Below are 10,481 nucleotides of genomic sequence, written 5' to 3'. Positions count from 1 at the left end.
GAGTCTGGTGGTGTGAGCACACAACCACCCTTGCTCTGGGATTTTATCCCTCGTAATCCCATGTAATTGTAATGCCTGGGTGAAACAACCTCTTCAGTCTTAGATTCAGCAGAGAGGAAAGAGATCAGCTCCATCCTTGTGCAGCTGTTACTGAGGAAGGTTCCCCTTCTGACAGCCTGAGGTAGGAGTGAGCTCTGGTATGAAACAGCGATGGGAGTGAGGGACTGAACTGTGTTCTGAGGGAAAGGGAGTGAACAAATACGTAGAGACGTATATTTATTTTGAGGGTGGTGAGGCCCTGGCACAGGTTGCACAGAAAAGCTGTGTCTGCCCCATCCTTGGCACCTTAATGTCCCCTCACTCCTAGAGATCTCTGTGTCACTGACTGGATCAAACAGTTCAATTTACAGACACAGATCAGTGTCCATTAATTCGTAAGGGCTGTTCAGAGCTCGGAGGGGATGTGGCAGCTCGGGGCACCTCCACCCACAGATCCCACGTGAAAAATCCAGGGAGGCTGCACTGACTCCCAGCTGGAAGATCCAGACCTGGATGTGACCAAGCTGTGCTGAACTGGGAGTGCTGGTTATTTACAGACACATCACAGAGCTGAAGTTGACACAATTTCTGTCTCTCTTTTCACACTGTGCTTCAAAGGCAATCAGATGACAGAGCACCAGGAAGGCTGGACAGAGAAGCTGTGGCTGCCCCTGGATCCCTGGAAGTGTCCAAGGCCAGGTTGGATGGGGTTTGGAGCAGCCTGGGATAGTGGAAGGTGTCTCTGCCCATGGCAGGGGTGGAACAGGATGGGCTTTAAGGTCCCTTTCCACCCAAAGCATTCCATGATTCCATGAAGGAGGGCTGGGGGTCTTTGCCTTGCTGGTGCCAATACAAAGTGGTGCCAGGAAGGAGAGTCAGGAGGCTGTGCCCTGCATGGGCAGCTCAGGCTGTGCGTGCCAGAGGTGACCTTGGGAAAGGTGGCTTCAGTCACTGCCCTTGGACTGGCAATATGCTCCTTTGGGAGTAAGCCAATATTCTGAGAGGACAGATATAACCTGATCCAGGCTTGGCCTTGCTGGGATGTGCTCCAGCCATGACATCACTCAGTAATGCCACGTCTATTTACTACCGGGGAAAGGTGCTGGATTGGAGGCTGAAATCCCTGGTTTATCTCCTGAGCAGGTTAGGAGCAGGAAGCAGCATTAGCAGCCACAGCTTGTTCTTTTCAGGCCAAGAGAAGTCTGTTTCCACGGGAAACACAGCCCTGCTCTGTCTGAGAATTCACCTCTCCTGTTTCCATGTTCCCTGTAAGACACTCCTGCCCTCTGAGGCTCGGGAGGTTCCTCATCCCCCCAACTGATCCCTGACTCATTTCCACACAGCACTTTGCCAGTGGGGTAAATTGATACCTGGAATCAGGTGGCCATAGCACCATCCACAGACTTCTCATCAATGAATCAAAGGATTACATGCGGAGCTGAAGCTGCTGGAAGGTAAATTCAAACTTTTTACAGGATGAAAAACATCCCCCAGCAGCTAAGCCAGGACTTTGTTCCAGCAGGACAAACCACCCAGCTCTGAGGGCCTGGCATTTCCCAGCATCCCTCAGCACTCTGTCGTGCAGCAGATGGGATTTTTTTGATTACTTCTTTGCAGATGACAAATCAAGGTCAAGGGATAGATACTCCCCTTCAGCACAGCATGGCCAAGAACCCAGGAAAACCTTAGGGTCAGCAACAAAGGATGTGCTTAAGAGAGCACATGGTTTTCCCTTGAGCACAGTAAAACTCTTCACCAGGAAAGAGCTGCTCAGCCTTTTTCCATGAGCCAGTCCAAACCCATCACACCTATTCACTCCTCCAGGGACAGCTTGGGATCACAGCGAGTTCCAGTTCCATGGCAGAGAACAGCATGGCACTGACTGCTCCTCCCTGGGGCACAGAGCCTCCCCAGCCCCAGGGTGAGCCTGGGACACAGCACTGGGGTACAAATCTGTCTTTGGGTCACCTCTAAAGCCCCGGGAGTGTAAGACAGGCAGGTGACAGATGGCTGGAGGCAGGGGATCATGGGGACTCGGCCACCCCACAGCAGCCACCGCTCCGTCTGCCAGCCGGGGCTTAGAAACCTCCGGAAAAGCTAACACGGGGAGGAGGGAGCAGCACTCGGAGAGTGACAGGGATAAGGGGCAGAGCAGGGGGAGGGAAATGGCTGTTTGTGACTCAGAGCAGATGACTCTGTGGGAGTGCACTCTCTGGAGAGCTGCTGGAGTGAGCAGAGCTCGGACAGGCCCGGAATCCATCTGTGTGCGGGAGGTGGCTGAAGTCATCTCCAAAGCCCGCAGGTCACTAAGCTCCGAGTGAGCAACTGTCACTCCACACCCCTGAAATCCATAAGCAGCCTGGAAACCTAAAGCCTGTCATTAGGAATGATAAAAACAGTAATTAGAGCCGGGCTGTCATGAGTTCACACCTGGAACATCAATATGAGGCGTTTACCCAGCAGCAGGAGAGCACTTCCCCCGGAATGCATCCTCTGTGGATGCATCAGGCACAAAGCTCCACGGACCACTCTTCACACAGGTGTAAGTAAATCCTGCAGGGAGCCTCGCAAAAAGACTTTATACACCACAACAGCAGCTGAGGGATCTAAAAATGCTGCTGCTGTGGAGGCACAGGAGCTACATCAGCTTCTGGGCCATAGGCTCTGCCTGTCCTAATCCCAGTCCTGGTGCTTCACTGAGACTCAGCTGGGTGCACACTGGGCTGCACCAAGGAGTTAAACCTTCAAAACACACAGATTTTGGGGCAAAACAAGCTGTGCCGAGGAGTTAGACCTTCAAAACAATGCAGATTTGAATACGAGAGAGCTGTTCCATGAATTTAGCCTTAATTACATCTTGTACAGCTCTGAGCAGCCACCACACTGTAAAGCAGGTGAGAACCCACACTTCTATTTCTTTATGGTATAACAGGTGGAACAGCTTAAGTTGGAGAGTCCTTAACAACAACAACAGCAAAGAAATACAAGGATGGCTTGAAAGCAGCTTTATTTAGTAAAACTGAGTCTGTACAGAGCCAGGGAGGTTCTTGCTGCAATACAGCAGCTGTACTCCTCACTGCCTTCCCAAATGGCTGCTTGGTTTGCCAAACCCATTTCTCTTCAAAATGTTAATAGATGACATTAACTGAAACACGAGCCAAGCTTAAAGTAAAGGTTTTCCTAATCAAAGTTCTTCTAAAGTTTTATTCTCTTGGCCTGAAATGTTGGCACCTGACTGGTCACTCAGGATTTACCCTGTACCAGCCATAAATCACACCTTATTTCATCTATTAAAAATAGATTCCCATCCCTCCATCCTGCAAGGAGCTGAATCAGCAGGGAACTGCACCCACAGTAGCACAGCCCAGGAATTTTTGACTTTAGGGCTGGCATGATGGTTTTTTCCCTCACAGGACAGCTGCTGAAGGATTGAGGTGAGTTTGGTCCCAGAAGGCAGTGCCAGAGCAGGGAGTGGAGGGTCAGGAGCTCTGTCTCCAAAGTCAGTGTCCTTTTAGCTCACTGGGACAGACAGAAATAGGCCTGAAAGCACATTCCCCAAGCGGCCTCATTTCCCTGCCCTCACACAATGTTCTCTTTCCTCCTCAGCACCAGGGTATTTGTTTTATTTTAGGATTTAAGCGCTTACAACCTTTATCGAAGGATAAAGGTGCTCAACAATTGACTGTAATTTTTTTTTTTTTTGTCTTAAGTATTGCAATTAAGGAGCAAAAACCAGCCCACAGTAACAAAGCCAGGCAGGTTAAACATCCCCATCACACAAGTCTCACCCAGCAAACCAGCAGAACAGCCCCCAAGGAAATAATCCTCCCGTTCCTGCTGTCGGCTTCCCTTCTCTAAGTACTTGAAAGTTCCTCCCTGAACCAAGCTGTTATGTTCAAAAAGGTCAGGGTGACACAGAAAGGGTTTAACTTCCTCTCCAGCACTGGATCTCTGACCTGGATGACATTCAAGGTTGTCAAGGAAGCAGTTACAGATAACTATATTTAGGAAATGAAAACACATCTGTCCCCTCTCTGCTCAGAAACCAACACTCACCTGCAGCGTTTGCAGGGAGCTGTGACAAGAAGCTTAATGGAAAGGAAGCCAAAAAAACCCCAACATTTTTCTTTTCACTGGTTTAGTAGGTCTTACAGAGGAAGATGGGTAGAGATAAAAAGACTAAGCCTAAGTGGAACACAGAACCAGCTTAACAGGCTCAGAATAAACCTCTCTCCTGCTGTTATTTAACAGCAGAGCTGGACACGTGCTCCTGAGCCCAGCACAGGGATTTCAGTTCCTGGGGGCCTGTGGCACCCCCAGCACATGAGAACCATCACTCAGGCTGCCAAGTGTGTGACCCCGACTGGCCCTGCACATGCCAAAGGAGAAATCCCAGTTACAGCCCTGCTCCTGGCAGAGGGGGGATTAAAAACCAGGAATATTCCAGATGAGGTCATGGGCAGAGCTGCTGCCTCCAGGCTTCCCTGTCCCCAGCAACCAAAACAACACGTGGTGACCCAGCTCTGCCACCCACACCAGGGCCCTGGGGCACCGGAGCTGGGACCTGCTCCATGGACTGGATTCCTCCCTGGAAGTCAGCTACCTTGGTGACACACAGGGGCTGGGACACATGTGTGGTACAAAGTACAGACACACAACAGAGCAGTGGAATGGTTTGGGGTGGATAAATGTCAAAGTTCATCTGTTCTAACCCCTGCCATGGGCAGGGACACCTTCCACTATCAAAGGATGCTCCAAGCCCCATCCAGCCTGCCCTTGGACATTTCCAGGGATCCAAGGGGCAGCTACAGCTGCTCTGGGCACCCTGTGCCAGGGCCTGCCCACCCTCACAGGGAACAATTCCTTCCCAATCTCCATCTGTGACCAATGGATCCCAGCCTGTAATCAATCACCACCTTGTCAACCAGACCAGAGCAGTGCCACATCCAGTCCTGTCAGTCGCTCCTTGAACATTCCAGGAGAATGAAGGAATGACTGACATTATCCAGCAGGAATGACCTGTTTAGATGTTTAAAACGTTTCTTTTAGGAGGCACCCTGCACATAAAAAAACTGCACAAAAGCATTTTGGTGTTGTGTGATCAGCACTTGCAAGGATCAAAGAGGCCCAAAGCCTGGTTTGCTCAGGAGCGAGCAGTGGGTCCCTGTGCTCTCCGGAGGGATCCCCCTGGGCTGGTGGAGCAGCCACTGCAGCGCTGTCCCCTCAGCACCACTGCCCCGACCTGTGTCACTCCTCACTGTCCTGCTGGGCAGTGCCACGGCTCACACGGCAGCGGGAGCGGCAATGAGGACGCCATCGATGAAGGAGCCGGGCCCGGAGCAGGACCCGAGCGCGGTGCCCGTCTGGGACAGCAGGGGCACCCGCAGTGTCACACGTGCCCCAGCACCCCCTGACGCGTTTTCCAAACCGGCGCCTTGACCGAACATCGACTTTCGGGCACGCCGGTGCTCCAAGTGCCAACACTGGCAGCCTCGTGATCTCTGCCAACCGGGGAGCGCCCGTTCCGGTGATCCCACAATACCGGGGCAGCGCGGCGGGCCCGGTCCCGGGGCTTAGCTCACCCCCCGGCCCTTGGGGGGCCCTATCCCGGTCCCGGAGCTCGGCACAGCACATCCCTACGGGGCCGGTCCCGGTTGCGGTGCCAGTCTCACTGCCGGTTCTGGTCCCGCTCGCGGGGTTCCCGGCCCCTCCCGTCCCCTGCAGGCCCCGCCCCGGAAGCACCGCCCGGCGCGCGCGGCCAATGGGCGGCGGCGCCGCCGGGACACGTCGCGCGCGGCCGCGCTCCCGTCACCCCCCGCGCGGCGCCGGGGTGGAGGGGGGAGTGCTACGGCTCCACCCCCCCACCCCGGACCTCCGCGTCCGCCAATGAACGGCGCCGTCTCATCGGGCCAATGAGCGGCGCCGTCTCAGCGGCGCGCGGGGGATGGAGCGCGCGGCCCGGAGCCGCCACGGCGCGCGCCCCCCGCGCTAGGGCCGGACCCCGGGACCCCCGGACCCCTAAAAAACCGCCCCGAAACCCCCCCGCAGCCCCCCCTCTATGCGGCGGGGCCGGCCGAGCCGCAGGCCTCGCTCCGCCGCGGGGCTGCCCTTGGCCCGCTGAGCGCCGGTAAGCGCCGGGGGGCGGCGGGCGGGTGGCGCCGGGGGGGCACAGCGGTGCGCTGGAACCGCGGGGGCGGAGGGCAGAGGGGCCGGGGGGGTCCCGGAGAGGGACCGAGCGGCCTGGAGGGGCACCGGGAGAGCCACCCGGAGCAGGGGGGGCGGTCGAGGTCGAAAGGGGGGCATCGGGGCGGGGTGCGGATCGCCGGAGGGCACCGGTGGCGGCAGGAGGTGGGACCCGGTGCGCGGTGGGAGCGGCGCGGGGTCGGCTCGAACGGAGAAAGCGCCGCAGCGCGGGTGGGAAGAGGACGTTGAGGTTTTTTGGGGGGGCGGCGAAGGAAGCGAGGGGCTGTTTGGGGGCAGCCGGCGGGGCAGGGGATGGGAAGGGGCTGCAGAGATAGGGAGGATGGCTCGGGGGTGGTGGTTTGGAGGGGCCGCAGGGAGAGCCCGGGGGCTGCTCGGTGTTTTGGGGTGCGCAGGCTCGCGGGGAGCCGTGGGAGGAACTCGGAGCTCCGTGTCGAGCCCGCAGCCCGGGCCCCCCTCCGCCCCTCCAGACCCTGTTTTTTTGGGGTGGGGATGTTTTTTTCGCAGAGGTGCGGGGAGAGGGGGGAGAAGTGCGTTTTGGGGTGAGGAGGAACAATACCAAAAGTTGTCTGAAATGGTAATTTCCGTTTCCCATTTCATCATCCCCGGGTAGGCGTTAGCCCTGCGTGTGTGTGCGCAGGGCCGGGGCTTCACCGAGCCCAGCCGGCCCCAGCCCCGCGGCTTTTATTTATTTCCCAGTTTAATCTTTAAATCGCTCCGTGTTTCTGTCCTCCGAGGAGCCTTTGTGTGCTGGGGAGGGGCTGCTCGACACCTTTGCCCCTTAGCAGAAAGGAAGAGAGAGGGGGTGAAAAAAAAAAAAAAGAAAAGCCTCCCAAGCCCAAACAGCTGCAGCCCAGGACGAGCCTCCCCCAGGCCGGGGATGGATTCATGTTTAGAAAGGCAAATGACCTCGGAGGGAGCCGGGATGAGCCGAGCCCTCGGTGCCCTCTGCCCTTTCCCAGAGGGAGCAGCTGTCCGGGGTGTGCGGCTCAGAACGGGCCCTTCATTGAGGCACAGGGGCCGTGTGTTTACGGCTTGGCTTCTCCTCCAGGCTTGGGGATCTGTTTTGATATCCAGTTGCAGGAAAGGGTTCCTCCCCCCTCCTGGTTTTGTACACAAAGTGCTCTCTCACCACTGGGGACACGGCTCTATAGACAGAGAGCGAATTCCAGGCAGCTCTTGAAGCAAAATTCCCTCCCGAGATGGCTTCTGAAATGGGGTATTACACACCATTTTTTTACCCTCTCTGTAGGCAAAGATTTTTAGGTGAAAACATCTGTGCTGCCTTGTAGTGGCTGTGTGCTTTGCTGAAATTTATATAAATTTAAGGAACTTGGAGTTCAGTGTATTTCTCCTTTCTTTGTTTTGTTCATAAAATGGAACATTTTTATATAATGACTCCAATTATTCCCTTTTTCTTTGGGGGAAAACCACTCCACGGAGTCACGGAGAGGGAAAAGGAGATTAACTCTCACATGTTTCACAACGGCATCGATACATTCTTTGTGTGCGCCCTACCAGGAGCTCAACATTTAACTTGGTTAGCTTAGAAACGGAAAAAGTTGGCGTTTTCACAGGCTGGATTTTCTAGCAGATTCCAGGTCGGAATAGCCTGAGCTGGCCGTGGTTTGGAGCATGATGTGGGGCGAGCCCTGCGCCTCGGCGGGGACAAACTCTGGGCAAGGTTTTTGGTTTCCAGAGCTCCGTGCCCTGTTTTCTGTCCGTGGGAAGCGCTGGGCAGGGCAGGATTTGGCTCGGAGGTGTGGAGTGGTCCTTGCCTGTGTGTGGGCGAGCTCTTGGGGGGCTCCGTGCGAGCCCGTCCGGGGCTCCCAAGTCTGCGCTGCCCTGGGGTTTGTGGAGCTCGGCGCTTTCCACGCTCCGTGGCTCCGGGAGAACTCTCCGGTCCTACGGGAGGTACCCGGCCTGCCGGGGCACATCCTTGCCTGGAGAAGGGCTTTGCTGTGAACCCGTCCGGGCGAGCCGGGGCTTGTGTCACCCCGGGCTGTCTGAGTCACTGCGAGGGCTCGCTGTGCGAAACTCGCAGCAAACAACACGCTGGGCTTTGGGGCACGGCGAGCCCTCGGTTCCCGAGGCTTTCTTGCCTCATTGCTGTTGTAAATAGTGACCGAGGAGCCCCGGCCATGTCGGCGCTGGAAACTGGAGATGTTGCGTTTCGTGTTCCACGCTTGGTTTTGCTGTTCAGTTCTGCTTCTGCTTTTAGAAATGAACTCTTGTCTCTTGTCCCTGTCTCCATTTCATAAAAAAAGCATGGTTCAGAGTGAGCTGATTTTTTTTTTTTTTTTCCCCCATGGGCAGCTTTTTGTTTTTATGATGTTGCAACAGCATTTTCTCAGACTTAAACCTGCAGATTGTCCAGTTTGAGGGTTGAGTTTGGATGGGGGAGGAAATATTTAAAAAAAACAAACCCCAGAGCAAAAACCCTTTGGCTTAATTTCTTCCTTCACGTGTGGTAGGCAGCCTGATAAGATTATTTTATTTTCCACTCGTGTTTTAATGGGCTAAGTCCCCCCAAATGCTCGTGAACAAAGCGGAGCGTCGTGCCGCGTTCTTCCGCTGCTCAGCAGAGCAGACAAATGCATTTCTCTGGGGTCAGTGAGACTCGTCGTGTTAATCAATACTGTACCAGCAGTGTTCCCTTTCCAGGGAACCAGATGGGCTACTTACAACTGGTGCTGATTATTTTAACTGTGTAATTGTAACATGGCTGCGTGATGACAGTGTTTCCTGCAGATACTTCAAAGGAAGGTTCCCGACGAGTGTGTCTTTACAGCGTTTAATCTGTCCTCTTTGTCTTTATGTTGTGGCTTTTGGACATGTGTTTGAAGTACTAAGAGGTTTTTTTTCCTTTACCTCCAGCTTTTCTATACATTAAAAGGAGGCAGTGCTCTGGCATGATGAAGTGTCTCCAGTGTGGGAATAAACCCAGGGTTTTAGCAGCTCCCACAGTGGTGGGTTAGTTTCAGTGAGTTTTAGATCCAGGCAGTGACTAAGCCAAAAGCTGGGAAGAGATTTAAGTGGCTGGGAGGAAATGGCAATATTTTTTTAAAAATAGTGCATGTGGCTTTGTTTTGGGGAAAATATGTTGTGTGGTGACTTGAGTCTTAACTGGGACAGGCTAATTACTCGGTGAAGAAATCCTTCTCCAAGGGAAGGAAAGGCACAGGGCTGGAGCTGGTTAATTGCATTTTGTAAAATTATGGAGTGACGGCTTTCAGAGGAGGTCTGCCCCTCTTCCTGCCCTGTACCTGAATTTCAGGCTCAGCAGTTGCCTTACGGATTGAAATTCCTCCTGGGTATTAAGATTGAATGGTGGTAGACCCAGAGCAAGTAGTGGCAGGTACTGCTGCTTTTCAGTACAGCAAAGCAAATAATACTGGAAAATATTTACATGGAGGTTGTTATTCTCCTCGTATTTCCTTGATGAGCTCTAGTAAAGGTGCTTGTGTGCTCCCTCCATCGCCGGGGAGAATTCCCTGTATTTCGGTTGTAAAAAGCTGCAGAGAGGAACCGGTGTCTCCATAGCAAAGATTCCAGTGTTTCGTGATCAGCTCACATATATTTTTACCCCATCTAATTTAAACCAGTCTGCACGACACTCACAGGAATGATTTGTATGCAGCTTTTAAATATTTTCCTCCTTCCTGCGTGAGGGATTAGCGGCACAGAGCTGCTTTTTCGGAGGGTTCTCAGCCAAGTGTTACGTAATTTGTGTGCCACCGATGCACGGCCATAAAAAAATACTCACATCAATGTTAAGGGAAAGCTTGTGTAGGCAATTATTTGAAATCACAAGCGTCCTAAGCAGGTTTGTGCAGCCTTAAAATCTGGGCAAAATGCTGCCTTTGGAATCCTGCTGGGAAGGGGGGTGGGAAGCTGTCAGCGCCCGTGGTCTGGAGGCTGGTTTTGAGCACATTCTACTCCACTTTTTAAGCTTTCCTGTGTGAGAACTGGTGTTTTCTGGTGTATTTTCTCAGGCAACTGTTGGGTATTTAAAAAAAATCTTAATTTCTCTGAGACTGGGTGGTGGTGCTTCAGCTGAGGCTGCTTATGGGTGATGCCAATTTGTAATCTTTTACGAGAGTATGGGGAGGAAAAAAAAAGTAAAAAGAAGCTTAAATGCTAATAACAGTGAAAAATCTGCTCGGCGTGGAGCACATGTGAAGAGAGCAAGTGCACGTCGGGCTGTGGAGTCTCTGTCAGCTGAGCTGGGGGCTTTTAAA

The 10,481-nt window shown here is 53.6% G+C and overlaps 1 protein-coding gene across 1 annotated transcript in view; it reads left to right on the top strand.

Annotated features, from left to right (window-relative positions):
- Positions 1-5,958: 5,958 nt before the first annotated feature.
- ANKRD11 (ankyrin repeat domain 11) overlaps positions 5,959-10,481 on the top strand; it is a 127,160-nt gene continuing 122,637 nt past the window's right edge. The window contains exon 1 of the mRNA XM_088172141.1: positions 5,959-6,166. The gene's annotated coding sequence lies outside the window, so the exon portion shown is untranslated. The remainder of the gene's footprint in view (positions 6,167-10,481) is intronic.

The sequence above is a fragment of the Sturnus vulgaris genome, chromosome 12 (assembly GCF_052056855.1).
Source record: "Sturnus vulgaris isolate bStuVul1 chromosome 12, bStuVul1.hap1, whole genome shotgun sequence".
NCBI lineage: Eukaryota > Metazoa > Chordata > Aves > Passeriformes > Sturnidae > Sturnus > Sturnus vulgaris.
The sequence above is the reverse complement of the archived record's forward strand: the minus strand, read 5'-3'. Positions and strand labels throughout refer to the sequence as shown.